This window comes from Scatophagus argus, chromosome 14 (assembly GCF_020382885.2).
Source record: "Scatophagus argus isolate fScaArg1 chromosome 14, fScaArg1.pri, whole genome shotgun sequence".
Classification (NCBI taxonomy): Eukaryota; Metazoa; Chordata; class Actinopteri; family Scatophagidae; genus Scatophagus; species Scatophagus argus.
In genome coordinates this window covers 16344140-16361560 of record NC_058506.1, presented here as the reverse complement: position 1 = coordinate 16361560, position 17421 = coordinate 16344140, and the positions used below count along the sequence as shown (strand labels likewise).

The 17421-nt window shown below is 39.3% G+C and overlaps 1 long non-coding RNA gene across 1 annotated transcript in view; it reads right to left on the bottom strand.

Moving 5' to 3' along the window:
- Positions 1–447: 447 nt before the first annotated feature.
- LOC124071156 overlaps positions 448–17421 on the bottom strand; it is a 78764-nt gene continuing 61790 nt past the window's right edge. Inside the window, exon 4 of the long non-coding RNA XR_006845298.1 lies at positions 448–614. This is a non-coding gene — a long non-coding RNA (uncharacterized LOC124071156). The remainder of the gene's footprint in view (positions 615–17421) is intronic.

Below are 17421 nucleotides of genomic sequence, written 5' to 3'. Positions count from 1 at the left end.
CGTGACTTTGCTGACATCAACAAGTCCTTATCACTACAGAAACAAAGCTTCAAGATTCGGTAAATGATGTCTTGCAAAACTTTACTGTTGCTAAATTATTATGAATATTATATGCACAGACTGAGAAATGGATGAACCAATGTATTTGTTTCATTGGGTATATTTTATGTAGTTTCTTTTAATACATTACATTAGATGGAGAATAATAATAATAATAAAAAAAACAAACAGCAATGAGCTCATTCTGTTAATTGAGTTTCATTTTTAGATTCTGTGATCACTCTCTTGATAGCCCAGAAATGAAAGCCTAATCTGAAGAACTTGAGAGAACTCGATTTATCAGAGGACATTTACTTACAGTGGCACTTACAGTTGATGGAAAACATCAATAACAACTACAAACTAAACTCTTTCTTTTAAATCACGACTTGAAAGCACTAATCATCATGCTGATGTACTGATCTACCTCCATCAGACTGTTTCAGCTGTTTCAGAAGCGAGAAGCGTACGGGTTTATTCATTGCACACAGACACCAAAGCGCATGACCAAGTGTCAGTATGTGACAAGGATGAGAACGTGTTGGCCAGGAGCAGGAGAAGTCCATTCACACGTCCTTGAAAGAAAAACAGGAGAGAGATCATACAGAATACACACATACCATACACGCATGTCACACACGACAGTATACACTGGTTGCCAAGCAGATGTACAGACACACAAAGAGACTTATGTCGAAGGTGGTCACAGTTTTTTAAATAAGCAAACATTTGACTTTTATCGACTGCGCTCATTATCTAACATGCAACATCAGTGAATAGCCTCCACTGAGGATGAGAGGACATGTTTTCCTCATACAATTTCCATTTTGTTTTTCTTTGCCTGCAACATTAATTTGATTATTTACTAAAATCTGTCTGATAAGTCTGGTGATACGTTGATAAGCTTCACAAGTATACAAGTATCAAGTGTTTTATTGCATATTTGTGGGATTTCAGGCAGGTTATTGCTTGGTATAGTTTGTGCTTTTGTGCAGAGCAAGAGGAAGATCTGCAGACACTATTCAGGACTACTGTTAGCAATGTGCAATTATAATTTTCTTAAATGGCACAAGGCCTGAATGTCAGATGAAGATAAGGCAGCAAAGAACACTTTAGCCTAAACCCAACTAAAAATTAATTGGGATCACTCTTTTAATGAGGACACCTTTTTCTTGTATGTGACAAAATGCCTCGAACCACAAGCAAACAAAAATGAATGTATGATACAAACACATATCACACTCAAGGAGCAGAGTTATAAACTTCAAGGACGGTTGCACGCTGTAAGTGGGTTACACGTTGATCGATCTGACTGTGGACATAAGGGGCATGTCATCATGGCTGGAAAACTGAAATGACTTTCATCATTTTCTGAGGACGCACAGCAAAGGGATTTGGCTCCTTTCACCTTCTTACTCTCTGACCTTACACATCTCAATCACACCTCCGTCTCAATATGTCTTTCTCCTGATGTTTCTTTCTTTTTTCTCTGTCCTTAAAAAGTTGTCCTGCGTCTTTACTACCTTCTCTTTCAGTTTCTTCTCCTTTCTGCTAAAAACCCACCCACGTATCAGAGGTATCAGTAATATCATAAATGGAAACATTCTTTTGCATAAAAAAGGAAAAAAAAAATAACCTAACAATAATATTCTGCAAATATGTGCAATTATATTTACATGATACAAAGATCACACTTCTCAGTAGTGGTGTATTTTGAGATTGTAACAGTGTTACACTGGGAGATCACAGAGTCATAAATTCTTACTGTGACTTGGCCAAGAGACAGATCTGACCGAGCATAGCTTGCTGTCTTTCATGACCTGATGTACATAGGTGATCAGTAAAGTACCAGGGGCCAAATTTATCATTTCACCTGACAGCAGCCACAAAAAAACGTTTGTTTATGTAATCATGGTTTTTATGGATGAAAAAGGAATTGGAACCGTTCGCCATTGCTCAGTGGTAAAGGGTGAGCTATGTCTTTGTCCTTCCCAGTCAGTAGGAAGAAGGGTGAGTATGTGGGTGCAAAGCATACATAGCCTACTGTGTGTATGCAGAGGGCGCAACCACACAGTGGCAGACCCAGGCTGTCTGAAGGGTGTCGGAGATCATGTGATACATTTATGGTGAAACGGTTCCAAACTTAAATTGAGATTAACCTCGTTTTATTATGTGAATCAAATTTAAAGTGGAACTACACTACCTAAAAACCCACAGGCAACTGTTCACTATTCAGCCATCTAGAGTTATGTAGAAGCCAAGTCATTTTGTGTCATGTAGGTCATCTGTGAGCATGCATGGCACCTCATTGTGTTTTCTCCATTTTAAGGGCACCCATTAGTGCACTTAATCACATTTTCTCCACTGGAAGGGCAGCCTAGAGCCCCAGATAGTTTGGTATAATGCTCCTGACCTGAGGGTGAGCCAAACTGTTACAGCTACACTGAAATGAAGCCTCACTTCACTATGTTCACAGTTGTGTGTGAAAAGCACTTTGTGCTCCTGTGGGTCAACGTCAGGAAACAGACGTACCAGATTTTGCCTCGATTGTCTTCCTCTGCCCAGGATAGAAATCAGCAGGAAAACTGACATGCAGACACCTTAAGAGTCTGTGAGTTCATGCTGTTACTGTGCAGCCTGAATTTGGCGTAAGAGAAATAAGATATTTAAGTTTTAATATTGCATATTTAAAATGTCACTGTAGATTATCCTTTAACATCTGTTGTCACACAACACACATTCACTGTGGTGAAGTCAAAGTTGTTGTATTCCTAATCGGGTGCAAGCATGTGTGTGTTTGTGTGTTTTTGTCACATGTCTGAAGTGAGAGTCTGCCATCTTTAACCAGCTAAATAAACTTTATAACATGATGAAAAGCCCAGTATCTCACAAATTTCCTCAACTGAAACCCCAGGCAAACATATCAACTGTACACTTTATTTCTCCTGAAGATAAAGTGAAGCGTCCCTGTCTGGACATGTATTGCTGCTGTGACATACAGTCTTGTAATGATCAACACTTTTCACCTTTAAAAGACGGAAGACTGAGAACCTTCACACAAACTCCATCTCTCTCTCTTTCTCTCTCTGTAAATATTGTTATACATCATCTCTCTCTTTCTCTCTGTTCTGGTTCCTCACCCTTGAACGTGCGCACCTCCTTCAGTCTTATATCACAGGGAAGAAAGTCCAGAGCAGACAAGAGAAGTCTAACATGATGCATCTTGAGAGACAGATTGCAATGAGCACTGCTCCTGACATGGTAACTGTAAGTGCATTGTAACTGACTAGCATCGGCAAATGTGACTGTGTATTGGTGTGTGTGTGCAGCGAGGGGGGTCACAGTGAGGGGAAGGGAGGTCAGTCAAGAGCTGTGCATGGGTGCCAGTTTGGATTTTGGTGTTGCTGTTGTTGTCTCCGCACTTAGAACATATAATGTGGAGCTTGTATGCACATAATAAATGGACCAATATGAAACAAAATGAGAAGTGATTTGAGCAAACAAACAAAAATAAACTCAACTGTTTACCCAAGTTAAAAATGAGAGATTGCATGACAGAGAAAGTGCACTGCTGAAACCGAATGTTGACAGACTGTGGTTTTAGATGTTCTGAGGGTGACAGCTCAGCATGACAATGTGCATTTAAAAGGACGCAGAGGTGTGAGGCTGCATAAAAGGACCAAAAGGGATAGGCACTCTTCTAATGTGCACAGTCACCATAACCACATTGATCTCATTATGCATTTTATACACAGCTGTGGCCAGATTTACATTTCGCTTAGTTTGTGGCAATGTATTAGCATACATTGCTTGATATACTAAAGCAGCAGGACATTAAGTAGACAGCTGGGACTGACCATGTGCGGTGAGGTTTGTCTTAGGCTCACCAAGCTCAGAAAACAAGTGATGACGTGGTTCAAAAATTTACTTCATAACACTTCAACTCCATCTAAGCAGATCTGTTACATGATAATATTACAATCTTTCAACACGCTTTGCAAAGGTGAATAATTTTCTGTGCAACACTGGCCCTTGCTAATTGTGTGACCAAAATAAATCCAGCATGCAGTCTGTAGACGATCAGATATTAAACAGAATTAAACCAAAATTAAACCCATACTTGGAAAATCTGGCTCATCACACAGTCGGATAAACCCTTAAATGCACCACAGTGGGCCATTCCAACTCATTTACACATTACTTAACAACTGCAATCTACTGTTCAATAAATGCTACAGTGATTACAATTATATGGTGTGTGAGGGACCTGCACTAAGAAATAATATTACCGAAACAGTCTGAGGGTCTGGCAAGCTTTTATTCATGGATTCTATTCAGTTGAATGGAAAACTGATGTCAGATTTGCTTTGAGGTATCGGAGAGTATTACTTGCTTTGTCAGCAAATGTTTGTCTGAAAGCCCTGCAGAAATGAAGTGGAAACACTGCTCTGAGAAACATGACATTCAACTGTCCTGTCTGGAAAAACAAGCAATGCCAAAATTTAATTCACAGGTGCCATCACCTCATCTGACCCCCAAAGTGAGTTAAGAGATAGTTTGAGAGCATTCTCTGGAAGATTAAATTCCCCTCTGGCTAAATCTCCTTGTGTCCTATTTGATTCCTGGTGCAGAGAAGAGAGAGACATAATCACCTTCTCAAATATTGCGCTTCATTCCTGGCAGGTCTGTATTGATGCCAAGAGAAGCTCCCCTTTAAAGCCATATTTTCAGAAAAGGACTCACTTAACATTTAAATTGTATTTTGAACCAATTCCGAATCACCTCCCAAAAAAGCAAAGCATTACCCTGAATGCTGTAACTGATTTTTAACCTGCTTAATTAATGCTTCAGCATACCAAGATGTGAAGACCAAGACCAAGAATTGTGATAGCTGTTATAGCTGTCTGTGTATTTAGATGTGATGTCGTGAAAGTTTCTGTTGGTGTAATGGTCAGGTGTCCCACTACTTTTGTCTATATAGTGTAGGCAATGAGTGATTTACAAGTAGGATAACTTCAACGCAAAGTCAGGATCTGACACAAATTAAGCCCTGGTATACAGTGTGAGTGTTTTCTTTTGTGATTTACTTTAATTAGAGACGCTGCTTTGATTATTTTAAATATTTGCATGCAGTAATGTCATTGCAGCAAATATTGTGGCACATTTAAGCAGCAAACCTTACAGCTGAGGTTCCAGACTTGACAGGCAACTCTCCAGAGGAAACAGAATTAAACTTTCACTGTATGTGTCAGAACGGATGCGATCATGTTTGTTTTAGTTTCACTAAAAGTATAAATGTGTCATCCTGTGTAAGCTTTGTTTGTGTGTTTTTTACTCCGTTGCATTCCATTGCAAGATCATATTTACTGTTGGCCACATGTGTAAAATTCCAGGAGACAACAGCAATTGCTTCTGACAATGCTCATGCAGTGTTCTGTGCAAAATGTTGATTCATATTACCTCAGAGGCAATTTGCCTTCAGCGTCCTTCAAGTCCAGTGCAACAGCAGAGATTAACTGCACTCAAGGAGATATCAGAACTGCTCTACATAATATATTCTGGTTGCCTTGCCTTAAGTTAGACCTGACATTGGGCCTCTGCATTGTAACAGCCCTTGGACACAAGCCTTCCCAGTAATCAGCTAACAAAAGAACTGAAATGCAGGATCAATGTGAGTTAGTGTTATCTCCCTTTTTGCCAGCAGCATGTTACACAGGAGGGAAATGTCAGAGAGGTGAAATGATTCACATTCAGTGTTGGATCACGGTCCTGAGCTGCAGAATGCAGTTCTGAAATGGTTTCAATGCTGATACTGCTAAGGTACAACCAGTCACAGTCATGAGCGAAAACGAAAGACTTGGCCTGGAGACAGTATCTGAATAGTATCACTATCAACAGTACTATGACTCAGAATTTGAGTAGTGAGGTAGTTATCAAAATGTAGACTAGAACGCATGTCAACCTTAAGCTGGCAGGGGGGATATATGACCGTCAAACATCCTTTTTGTATATCAAAATACTGAATTTAGTGGTCTTTACATATGGTGGCACTGGAGCACTGGATGGTGTTAGCCATGTAAAGCTAAGCGAGGTAGCTCATATGTCCTCTGAGCTTCAGCATCCAGCACTTCCTGAATGCTGAAGTGTTCGCGGGGCCAGGTGGGACAAGTAATCCTTCATTAGTGTTGTGGGTCAACCCTACGGTCCCTCCACTGTGAGGGATCCAGTGGACATCCTTATCAGATGCCAGCACGATCTCAACTGACCCCTTTGGGTTCAAAGGAGCAGTAGTTCTACTCTGGGCTCTTTCCAGATGTCCAAGCTCCTCAGGCTTTCCTTTAAATTGAATTTAAACTTTACAGAACCTACCAGAATAAACATTTTCTTTTGTATTTTCCTCTGCTCACATCTTTGCATTGATTTTGTATGCAGTGGTCCTATTTCTTTGCATTCAGTCAGTCTGAACAACTGTGTTTGTATTTGTATTCCAGATCCAAATAGTAATAAGAACAACAATATAATACAGATGCATGGTTCTATAGTTCCTCAATAAATACAGATCCTAAAAATAAATACCACAAGTTGTGAATGCCCTCTACATACAGTACGTCTTCCATACAACAGTAATTTCTTTTCTGTTGCTCAGGTTGCTCCTCTGGTTAGAACAGAGCGTCTGTTCCTTAATGACTTCCCACCTGCTTGACTAATTACTGGCCCACTACAAATCAACTGAGCATGCTTGAGAGAAGACAGAGAGGGAATAGGTCTCGTTCTATAAAATGCCACAGATACAACTGCACCAACATTAGGGAACAGATTTTTCTCTGCAATGTGCATGTGTGTAACTCTACGGAGCTCTGTTAAGTGATGTTAAATTGTGGGGGATTTGAGAGAAATTCCTGTACACACCATCACAGTTGGATAGATCGCCTGAAGCACAGAATGGTGGGAGTTTCTGTGGCCTTGTGGACCTAAGAGACTGAAGTATTGATAGCCAATAGGTCCATATTGAACCAAACACTGCTTCACAGAGGATGATGTATGCACCTGTAAAGGCACATATGTGGATAAATTTCTAAAATGCTAGATGGGACCCTACTATGCCTGAAGGAATGTAACACTCAAAAGACAAATATATTACTTGACACACTAATCAGCTATCCTTGTTCTTTGACTTTCATAAATCACAATTGACTGTATTCCATAGTGAACACAGAATAATCCTATAACACAGAGTTGTCTTTTTTCAAAAGGACTGCAAAATGAGTTTTATAACTTTTTCCTTGTCGGGAGCCTTCTTTCAGATGCATTCCTAACACAGCTTTTGGAGTGGCGAACAGACCTACTTCGTATTCTCGAAAGCTTTTGACATTTTAAGCACCCCTCAAACATTAAAACACAGAGAGATGAGAGGAGCAGCTGGTGAATGTGATTCACCTCAAGTCACCACTTGAAAACAGTTGCACTGACACTTGAAAATGACACCTTGTTTATGGCTGATGCGTATGTGCTTTTGTGTGTGCCCCTGTGTGCCTGTGTATATGTGTATTTGATCTGCGTGTGTGTCCGGGAGTGTAAGGCTTCCTCCCCACGTTTGGCCTGTTACATGCTGGCAAGCTAACGTATGGCTCTGAGCGTTCCCAAGGCTTCCATCTAATTGGTTCTCTACAGGGAACATCGATGCTTCCATGCATCCCATATTGCCATTACTTAGTACATCCAAGCATGCCAGTTAGCCTTAATCACACACACAAACACACACACACTGCAGACATTGAAAAACAATTGTATTTGAATGCATACATGCTGTATGTGTTCAAGGAAAACGAACAATTTTAGTAGCCAGTTTCAGTGTCACAATTTCAGTGAAATGGAAACTGTCATTCACTTTGTGACAGCTGACCTGTTGTTCAGGCTTCAGAACTACAATCATCACCATAGACAATATACAGAAGGACTGCATTATGTTCTTAGTAGTTGAGTGCCTGGTTGCTATAGTTATATTTGTCTCTGGAGTGTGAACTGCCTCCCCTGCAGGCACTGATTGGAGAATAAGGGATTGATCTGTTACCAACCCTCCCCCTCCCACTGCTAATTTAGTTGGGTTGGTATACGTCTCCTCCACTTGTAAGACAAATAAATTATGGCCGGTTCGAATTTGACGAGTGTGATTGAACAAAAGCTATAGAATACATGAAGAGTGTGGGCAGATGATCGATCTTCAGCAGTGCCAACATGCTAATGTGAAAGGTGATTAAGGCCGACAGACTAACAGGGCTGCTGACCTTAAAACCAAGGATGCGCCCTTCAGCTCAGAGCCAAATCACATTTGCCAGCCGAAAACTGGGCCGGATGCTGTGCTTAATTCTCTTTATACTCTTAATACTGGTCTTTTTCTTAATCACAGTTTTGAAAATGCTCAAGGCTGGACAGTTTAACATCTGAAAAGCAAACATCCAGAAACCAATACAAAATATACAGCAGAATTTAAAGGAAAAGAAATGTAAAGAACGTTAGTATGCTGTCCAGTGATGCTTTTAAAAATGTATGTAATATGCAGCCTAAATCTTACAGTTTAAAAATACATTCTATAATAAACATTAAACAGTTTTTCAGGCTCAGACAGAAGTAAATATTCTTTAATCTCTAAATTACAAGAAATGCTTCAAAATATACTGGAGTAACCCGAGTCTTGGGCTATTTGTGCATATAAATGTAATTTTCCATTGTGACTAAAAGTTAATATACATTTTCTGTGTTTTGAAGTGAGCTTACATGACTTTTCTCTCAGTTTGGCTGTCTGCTATCCTGACAGTTCAGTTTTTGAATGAGGTCAGCGTCTGTGTGGATCGAAAGGATGGACGTTTAAGTCTCGCCTCAGGTTTGAATTCATCTAGTCTACACCAGCTGTGCAGACAGCCGGCAAAGCACTGGTTCTGTCGATGCACCGTATTTTTTAAAGCACTTCAGTGAGTGGAAAAACATATTAATAGCCAGGTCACAGTTATGAGCATAAAATGCGAGTACAGTGTACCAGCATGAGGATCAGACAGAGTGAAAATGGATTCAGTTAGACAGGATGCAATTACATTTTATCTGTTTTATATTCAATCACTGACAAGCTGAGTCATTACTAATTCTATGAATGTAACTGTGGTATGTCAATTATTATATTTTTTCCAACCATGTTTCTATATTTGAAACAAACTGGCTGACCCACATTAAGTGGTCAGCTAACTTGAAATACTCTGCAAATACTGTGCTGATGCGAATTAAGTTTCAAACCTTGCTTGACACATTAACACAACACACGGAGTACAGATGGGAAATGAAAGCTGCTCCATTTATCGTAGTGAGAAAAGCCACCAAGGAGGGGAAATAGATTGATTCAGTCCACACATCATTAGACGTTCTCCAGTATAACCTTCACCCCTGGGCTGCCTTTGATGAAGAACAATGAAGAAGGGAGAAACGTGTGTTGTATTTGTCAGTGGCAGGTCTCTTAACATGCAGACCTGACAGCAGATGGCCTTCTTATCATTTAATAGGAAAGGTTGAACCATCCTATTGCTCCCACTCCACATTTACCCCGGATCCATACAACTTAAGAAAGTGACAGTCTGGGTTAGTGTAAGTGTGGGCTGGATTAACACATGCACACAGTCGTAGCTCACTGAAGCATTTAACCTAAAATGCGATTTAATCTTGTATTCAGACTTCAAATCTTTTTTCAGGTCTTTGAGCAACAGACTACATGTCACATCACTTATCCTTATTGTTCCTTTAAAGTAAACTTGCCTTGCAGCCACTGCTAAAAATAAAAATAAACAAAGTAGTATGTAAATATAAAAAAAATATGTACAAATAAACATAGAAGCCAGCAAGGAAACATACGAACAAGCAAATACAGCAAAGGGACAAGTTGAAAGAGTGATAAGCTTTGAAAATGTACACGGAAAAATTGCAACGGATTAAACGGAAAATATGCAAAAATTGTTTGAGGCAAAGTCTGGTTTTTAGATATAAATTATTTGCATTTAAAGTAACATTTTTAAATTGCATCAAAATGCTTTAACCTTCAGCACAACACAATGATGTTAACCTCTGTTCTGTTCTGTTCACATGCATTGCGTGTACGATAGCGAGCTTGTTATGTCTTAACAAAAATGTCAAACCATATGTCAAACCATGTATTTTAATTGCCCAGGAAGTGGATCTCTGTGTAGTTGGCTCCAGTACTTAGTAGTAATCCAAGAGGCTAATTCCTGAATCAGGGCTTTAGTTAAGACCATTTTCATTGAAGCTGGTCTTGAGAGGAAAGATTGTTTGTGAGGGAACTCTACCTTTGACAGTGAAATGCACAGAAGTTTTACCTTAGAGATTTAAACGTCATCTGTCTGGCAGAAGTTCCTGAGAGATGGAGGAGAAGGGGGAGAGAAGCTTTTTGATTAAGGGAAAAAAGCTTCAAGTACCAACTGGTTAAGGAGAGCGGAAAAAAAAAGTAACAACAAAGTCAAAGTCTTGAACTAAAGTATGATTGTTTGTTTTCTTCAGCCAATCATAATCCGTGCTGACATTCAACACTAGGGGGTTGATGGATGTTTGGGAAATGTGGATTTCAAGTTTGCAAAGGTTTGATTACTTTCTGCACCCGTGAGAGACAGAGGGCTGTGACACAAAAGGAGAGAGGCAGATGTCAAGTGGAGAAAATTTCAAGTGTTTCTAGGTCTTCAAGCAATCATAATCATGGTGATCAGAATGTTGCTGCTGTTTTGTCCAACCTCATGACTTGAACTGGAGCCCTGTGGATGTCATTTCCATGGAAAATGAAAATTATCATGACACAACCTATGATCCATCTCAGAACATGAATTCATGTCTGTAATGTGTGTGAAATATTGTGCCGGTTGTGTCAAACTTAATCATAATCATAATCATCATCATCACATAGTTCCATTCAAATGGCTAAGAATTATAAGCCATGTTTTGACTCTCCAGAGGTCTGAAAGTGCAGGACCTGATGAATTGTGCATTTGAAGACCTGTATGAAGGTGAAGAAATCAAATAAAATGTATTTATGTAGATTTTAATGTAAACATATATATAATGGGTTTATATAATGTAAATGTAACGTTTAGCTTCTGCCAGAGGTTGTGATTGATCAAACGAGAACAACAGAATCTTCTTCAGTGAGCTCTGTTGAAATATCGGCTTCTACATTTGTGCGCTTACCGCATCACATCTAAGCATGTGCAACTGCTTTTACTGATGTGGACCATAACTGTCAGGATTATTTGTTCATCTGCACTGCAAGGAAGTTAAATGTGATAGTCTTCCTCTAAACATCTGTTGTGTGAGTTTAAACTGGCAACCTCATTCACAGACAGGGGAAGAGTGACATATCCAGTCAGGGGAAGAACATTAGCATGTTGCTATGAGTCACAGCTTTCTCAGTTGCTGATGAATTGCCTGGCGCCCCAGTCTGTAGTCCTCTCCTCCCTAGCACAGGGTCACTTTCTGAGCAGCTTAGCCTCCTCACCCCGGCTGCCTCCTCCCCCCAATCATACCACTATGTTGCTTTGAAATGCTTTCATCAGACTTTAATTTGTATGGAAATAAATATTCTGTGTCCCAAGATAAAGTCTGTATTTTGCAGAAAAGTTAGGAGAGGCAGTGAAATGAACAGTTTCAAAAGTAAACTGACCGTGTAAAGAGGAGACTGTATTTTAGTCTCGTGGGCCATTGAGAAATATTAGAGTGTGGTAACTGAATATAAACTGAAAGGCAGGAGTGCGTGGAGAGAGATCATGGATTTTTTTTTTGGTGGTGGATGTGCAAGCTTTAATGTGCGCCAAGGACATCACCTGCAGATGCAAATTCAGTGCCCTTTCTTTTTTAAATATATCTCAAGTGCCCTCTTCTCCAAATCCACTCTAATAGGAATTTGGTGGAGAGGACCTAACTCACAATTTTGTCTGTGCATAGGAATAAGCTTAGACCTCATTTTTTATCAGTGAATGGGCCTTGAAATGACTCTGTATTCAAAAGACTCTCATCTCTCTCTCTCTCTTTCTCACACACACATGCACACGCCATTCTCAGAAGGATATCAACCGAGATCACCTTGACATAGTTTTATTCCCCAGAAGAAATTCAGAGGACCACAGATAAACTACTTAAATGTACAAAGGGAGGACTGTACATGTTTTTAAATGTGAAACTTTCTGGAAATCGTTTAAGTGCACTTGGCAAAAAAGTATCAGCAAGTGTACTGCTCACTCCAGATAACAGAATGATGTATTCATTATATCAGTGTGCCCTTGGGTGGGATAATATAGAAATAGAAGCGAATGCCTTTCTTTCTGGCTCATCCCAATGTGAGCTGTGGGCTTTGGGGACAGCTATCCCGAAATACTGGAGGAGTACAGAAGAGAGCACACACACACAGACTGAGGCATGTAAATTCATGCACGCCCATGCCTTAAGACATATTCCGCATCTCCCAGGCTTGGCGTGCGAATGAGCATTCTTGTTTTTTTTATCTCTGGAGCACCTTCCTGCTTTGGGGACAGCAATCAGGTCTCATGGTGAGCAGATGAGCCAGAATACCGGTGTCTGAGCACTGAGGCTGCACAATGATATGACATGAGAAACTACCTTGTCACCTGAAACAGGGACACACAGAGAGACAGCTGCCACCAGACACTGGAGCTGGTGAACCACAGCCTGCTGAGACAGAGGGGGCAGGGTCTTCCTTGACACGCACATATGCATATAATTTCCAGCACACTTGCATAAACTCATATGTGGCACGCAGTACAGCACACTGAGACAGGTCTATTCATGTATGCAGTCAGTCAAACAGATATAAACCTCAGATAGATATACAAGCACACAGGGAATTGTAATGGTTTTTCTGGCTCTTTTTAGACAGCCAGATGATTTGGCTCAGCTCAGCGATAACAGCTTTTAAAATTAATCCAAATTTAGCAATGTTTTGACCTATGATGGATATGTGTACACATTCATCACTTAAATTATGCAAATTATGCATGTAATTGTTAGAATTTGTTATATAAATTGTTAAGTTTCAAAATATCATTATTTTATATTATGCTTGGAGTGCACGTTTTGTGTGTTTGCAACCAGCTCAACATACAAAAATATCATCGTTGTTGGGTGTTAATACAGTTACAAAAGTGAGACATTTCTCTAACTAATGGTAGCTGTATTACTGTGTCTTGTATTCTTTTATTTAAAAAAAATAGAAAGAAATCAGCTCTCAGGCAGGATCCGGTTCCCATAGTTCACATAAAAGAGACCTTCATAAATGACACATCGCTAACAGGGGAGTCAACTGAAGGAGGTATTGCTAATATAAGAGGATACAGTAGCCAAAATAGTAGCCAGAGTCAGCTTGTCTAATTGCACAGGATAGCAATTATCCTCTCCTGGCATGGGAGTGCTCTTATTGACAATGACTGAAAAAATGTTTTTGCATAGCTGCTAACTCAGTGTGGCATACCTCCACACCAGCAGTAGGGTGATGACATCATATGTGAAATAGGTCACAGCATAAGTGGGCACAGCATAGTACCGATGCTCACTTCTGTATGGCTGTACAAACAAAAAAACAATAAAAACAATAACTATAGCACTGAGAAATTAAAAGAAAGCTGAAAACTATCATTTAAAAGGCAATTAGTTTTGAGCACTGAGGGAATGCAAAGTTACTCAGGTTCCTCTTTTTCATCAAAATCTTGTGATTGCTTATTAGCATCAAACAATTAATTCAAAGTAAACTTGGCTTGGAAGTGCACAGCAGTGAAAAATGAGGACAAAGCTAAACAAGACGAATAATGAACAGAGCTGACAGAGAGAGATATGGCAGACAGAATTTAATAAAGGTCAGCAAGGCACAAAGTAAGATGGCAGAACATCCCTTACATACATTTTTATGTGAATTAATTAGAATTTTTTCAGTTTTCAGCTTGAAGGACAAAAGTTTTCCACTACTCTCGCCACGTATTCTCATTAGCAGTTGGAACAGGGACGGGAGTTGTAAGACCACTCTTCATTATAATGAAAAAGAACAGGTTTAAATCAGGATGACTTTTCAGAATATGATCCAGCTCCGGTTTGTGCAACGTCTAGAAAATTTAACACTTTAAAATTAGATTCATGCTTCCAGGATCAAACTTTAAGAGAACTCATCGGAGCAAGAACAGCATATTGCCTGAAATAGAATTGATAGATTGACTCCAACTACCATGTGCAGCATGAGGCCAGTGATTAGAAACCTTCTCCCACTGGATCAATATGCTCAGGCTCCATATAATTAGCTTGGCCCTTGTGTTTATCATTCAGGATGCCTACAGCAGTAATTGTGGCATATTTTAAGACACTGTCAAAATGGACATTGGCTTATACGCTGTCAAAATCTCTATTTAACGATGATATCCTACTCTCTTCTAAACATCCTATTAAAGCCTAGACTCACACTGGGATGGCAAGATGAACAGGTTGGAAAACACAGATGATGCTGACCTTTGAAGCGTGACCCCCTGTAACGGATGAACCCACAGATATAATTGGCTCTGCGTGGCCACAGTCGATGAGAGTTGACCTGCTGGGGAGGATGCATGTTATATGTATATATATATATACACACACATATATATACATACATATATCTAAAATCTGTAAGTCACTTTGGATAAAAGCGCCAAATGAAAGGTAATGTAATGTAATATTGCCAATAAAGGGCAGTTACACAAATCCAAATGAATCTTCCTGTTCAACTTGATCATTAATGCCTCCATTGTGACTTCAAACCATTTAAATTCTTTCTGCCAGTGTTTTCATAAAAAAACAAAAATCTTATATAGAGTGTTCAATCTGAAATTATTTTGTCAAGCAAAGTCCATTTGTGCTGTGGTAATGGCTTGGCCCCTTGCTACTTGCCTATTCTGCATAAAGGCGGCGGCTGGCCACAGGCCATTGCTAAGCTTGTAGCTCATTTCCACAGGCCAAGCCAGGGGGAAAATTGTGTGCCAGCTTATAAAGACTTGAGGTGCCACAGCAGAATCAATAAAACTGGACAAATGGCTGCATTTGGATACGCATTACTCTGGGACAGTGTGATCTCAATCAGGTTTTACGAATGTACCGATGGATGTGCAGACATATACTAGGTAAGTAGAACAGTTGTAATTTTTACAAGCAGCGATGCCAATATGGTAGATTTGCACGGCAGATTGCTATTTTTTTATGGTGAAACTTTAACAAGGAACTATTCCACCTTCAGCCCTCTAGCTTGTCAGCACAAGTAGGACCGAGGGCACCTGTAAAGCAGTGATTAGAAGAGATTACAGTGACTTGTGTAGGAGTTGATGCATACTTTTAGATACAGTACAGTACAATTTAATTCAGTTTTCAGCTCATCAACTTAGCTTTAATTAGATTGTTTTCAGGGCCTTTTAGGACTAACCTCTGCAGACTTTTAAACCCATTGACATAATATTAATGTGGCGAGCCCAACAAAGAATATCAGTATATCACATAAACTGATATGCTAATGTTAAGTAAGCTGATATATAAGTAGGGCCTCAGTATTTTAAAGAACAACTGAAAACAAATAAATGATAATTAGGGAAGGGATCCAGGAGAATAGCAAATTACTACATCTTAAATCATGTTAATAAATATTTTATCAGAACAGAGAAAGGTAAGGTGGCAAAACAACACTAAAAAAAACCCAAACAAACAAACAAACAAACAAAAAACAAGATAAGACAACAAGGTAGAATAATTTTCAAAATTGCTTATGCCTTTTTTTTGTCAGGTGAAGTCTCTTAGTGTGAAATTTTAAATAATTCTCATTAGTGTGACTTGTATTGTAAGCCAAAGGGATTTACTCTGGCTACGTTTACTTCTACAAATAATAATTAAAACAAATGCACCATGATGTGGTGGGTTATGTCTGATAAGCTTTTCTAACCAAACAGGCCTGACAGTATTTAATTAAAGTTATGTTTTGTGTTGTTGTACTGAAATAAAAGTTGGACTCAAACATATTCCAGTCTTTTCTCCTGAAACTAACTCATTTGGTCTTCCATTATCTGGTCTACTCTTTTGACCTCCCACATTGAAGTACTTCTTGGTTCTTCCAGTAGGATGTGTGTGGTATGCCTACATGTTCACCCCTCATTTCTAAGCGGGGTCTTTCGCCAGTTATGAGTTTCTGTTGCCGTGTTTGCCAAGGGGGTATGGCTATCACTCTCTGCCTCTAAAGCATAACGAGGATAAAGTCTGAGTGAAATACTGGAGTACTACAGCACTATTCCTGCCTTTAATAGGTTTCACTGCATTGTCCCTAGTTGCAAAAAAAGGTTGTGGCTAAATATGAATGAGAATCACACCGTCACAAAGACTGTCCTCACAAGAAAAACCAATAGCGTTGATCCTTCACTCTAAAACTTAAATTAAAGAGGAAGAGATTGTCCTGCATTCATGAGGAGTAAAAAAAGGCATTAGTGGGTAAATGTGCGTAATATATCAGAAGTAAAAGTACTCATTAAGTGGCAGAAAGCCCCCCGTAAAGGTACTAGAGTATTTTAATGCTTGAGCTTGTTGAAGGGGAGACAATTTTAAACTAGTTGATATGTGGTTGGGTGTTTCAGTCTATAAGTGCATCACATCATTGTTTTACAAGTTGATGTTGTGTTTTGCTTACTGTCTGTGTCATTGGTGAGCTACTGAGCAACAGTTTGCAAGTTTGTACCCATACGTTATACAAACTTTACTTTTAGAAGACATAAACAGAGCAGAAAAATTGATGGCGTTAAAAGACATATTTTGAAAAGTATTTTCTCGGGAACAGTGTTTGCAGCTATTGATATTTAAAACAGGACGTTTCAGAAGTAAATGTCATCCTCAACTTCCTCTGGGAAATTGATGTGAGTGGATGAAGGCTCCTGAATACCTTTACAGCGCAAAAGAAAGTTCTATCACACTTAAATATCAATATGTTGCTGTCTATTTTACGATATCCTCAGGTAAACTGGATCATGTTGTGCACCCACCAGATGCCTTCTTAGCCGGCATACTTTGAATAGGACCTTTTCTTGCATTTTGACATTGTACATTTATTCACAGTGTAAGAATATTCAAGGTAATTTATAAAAGCTCTGAGAAAAAAAAAATCCACTTCAGGGGAAAACAAAACCTTGAAACACAGCAAACAGAGACATTAAAAATAGTTGAGCAAAATTCACACACTCCAATATTCCAGATAAGGAGTTGGCTGTCTTGTTACATGTTGTGACTTTGTGTCTTTCTCTCTCTTACTCTCTTCTCAGTGCATGGATGAGCAGATGAATA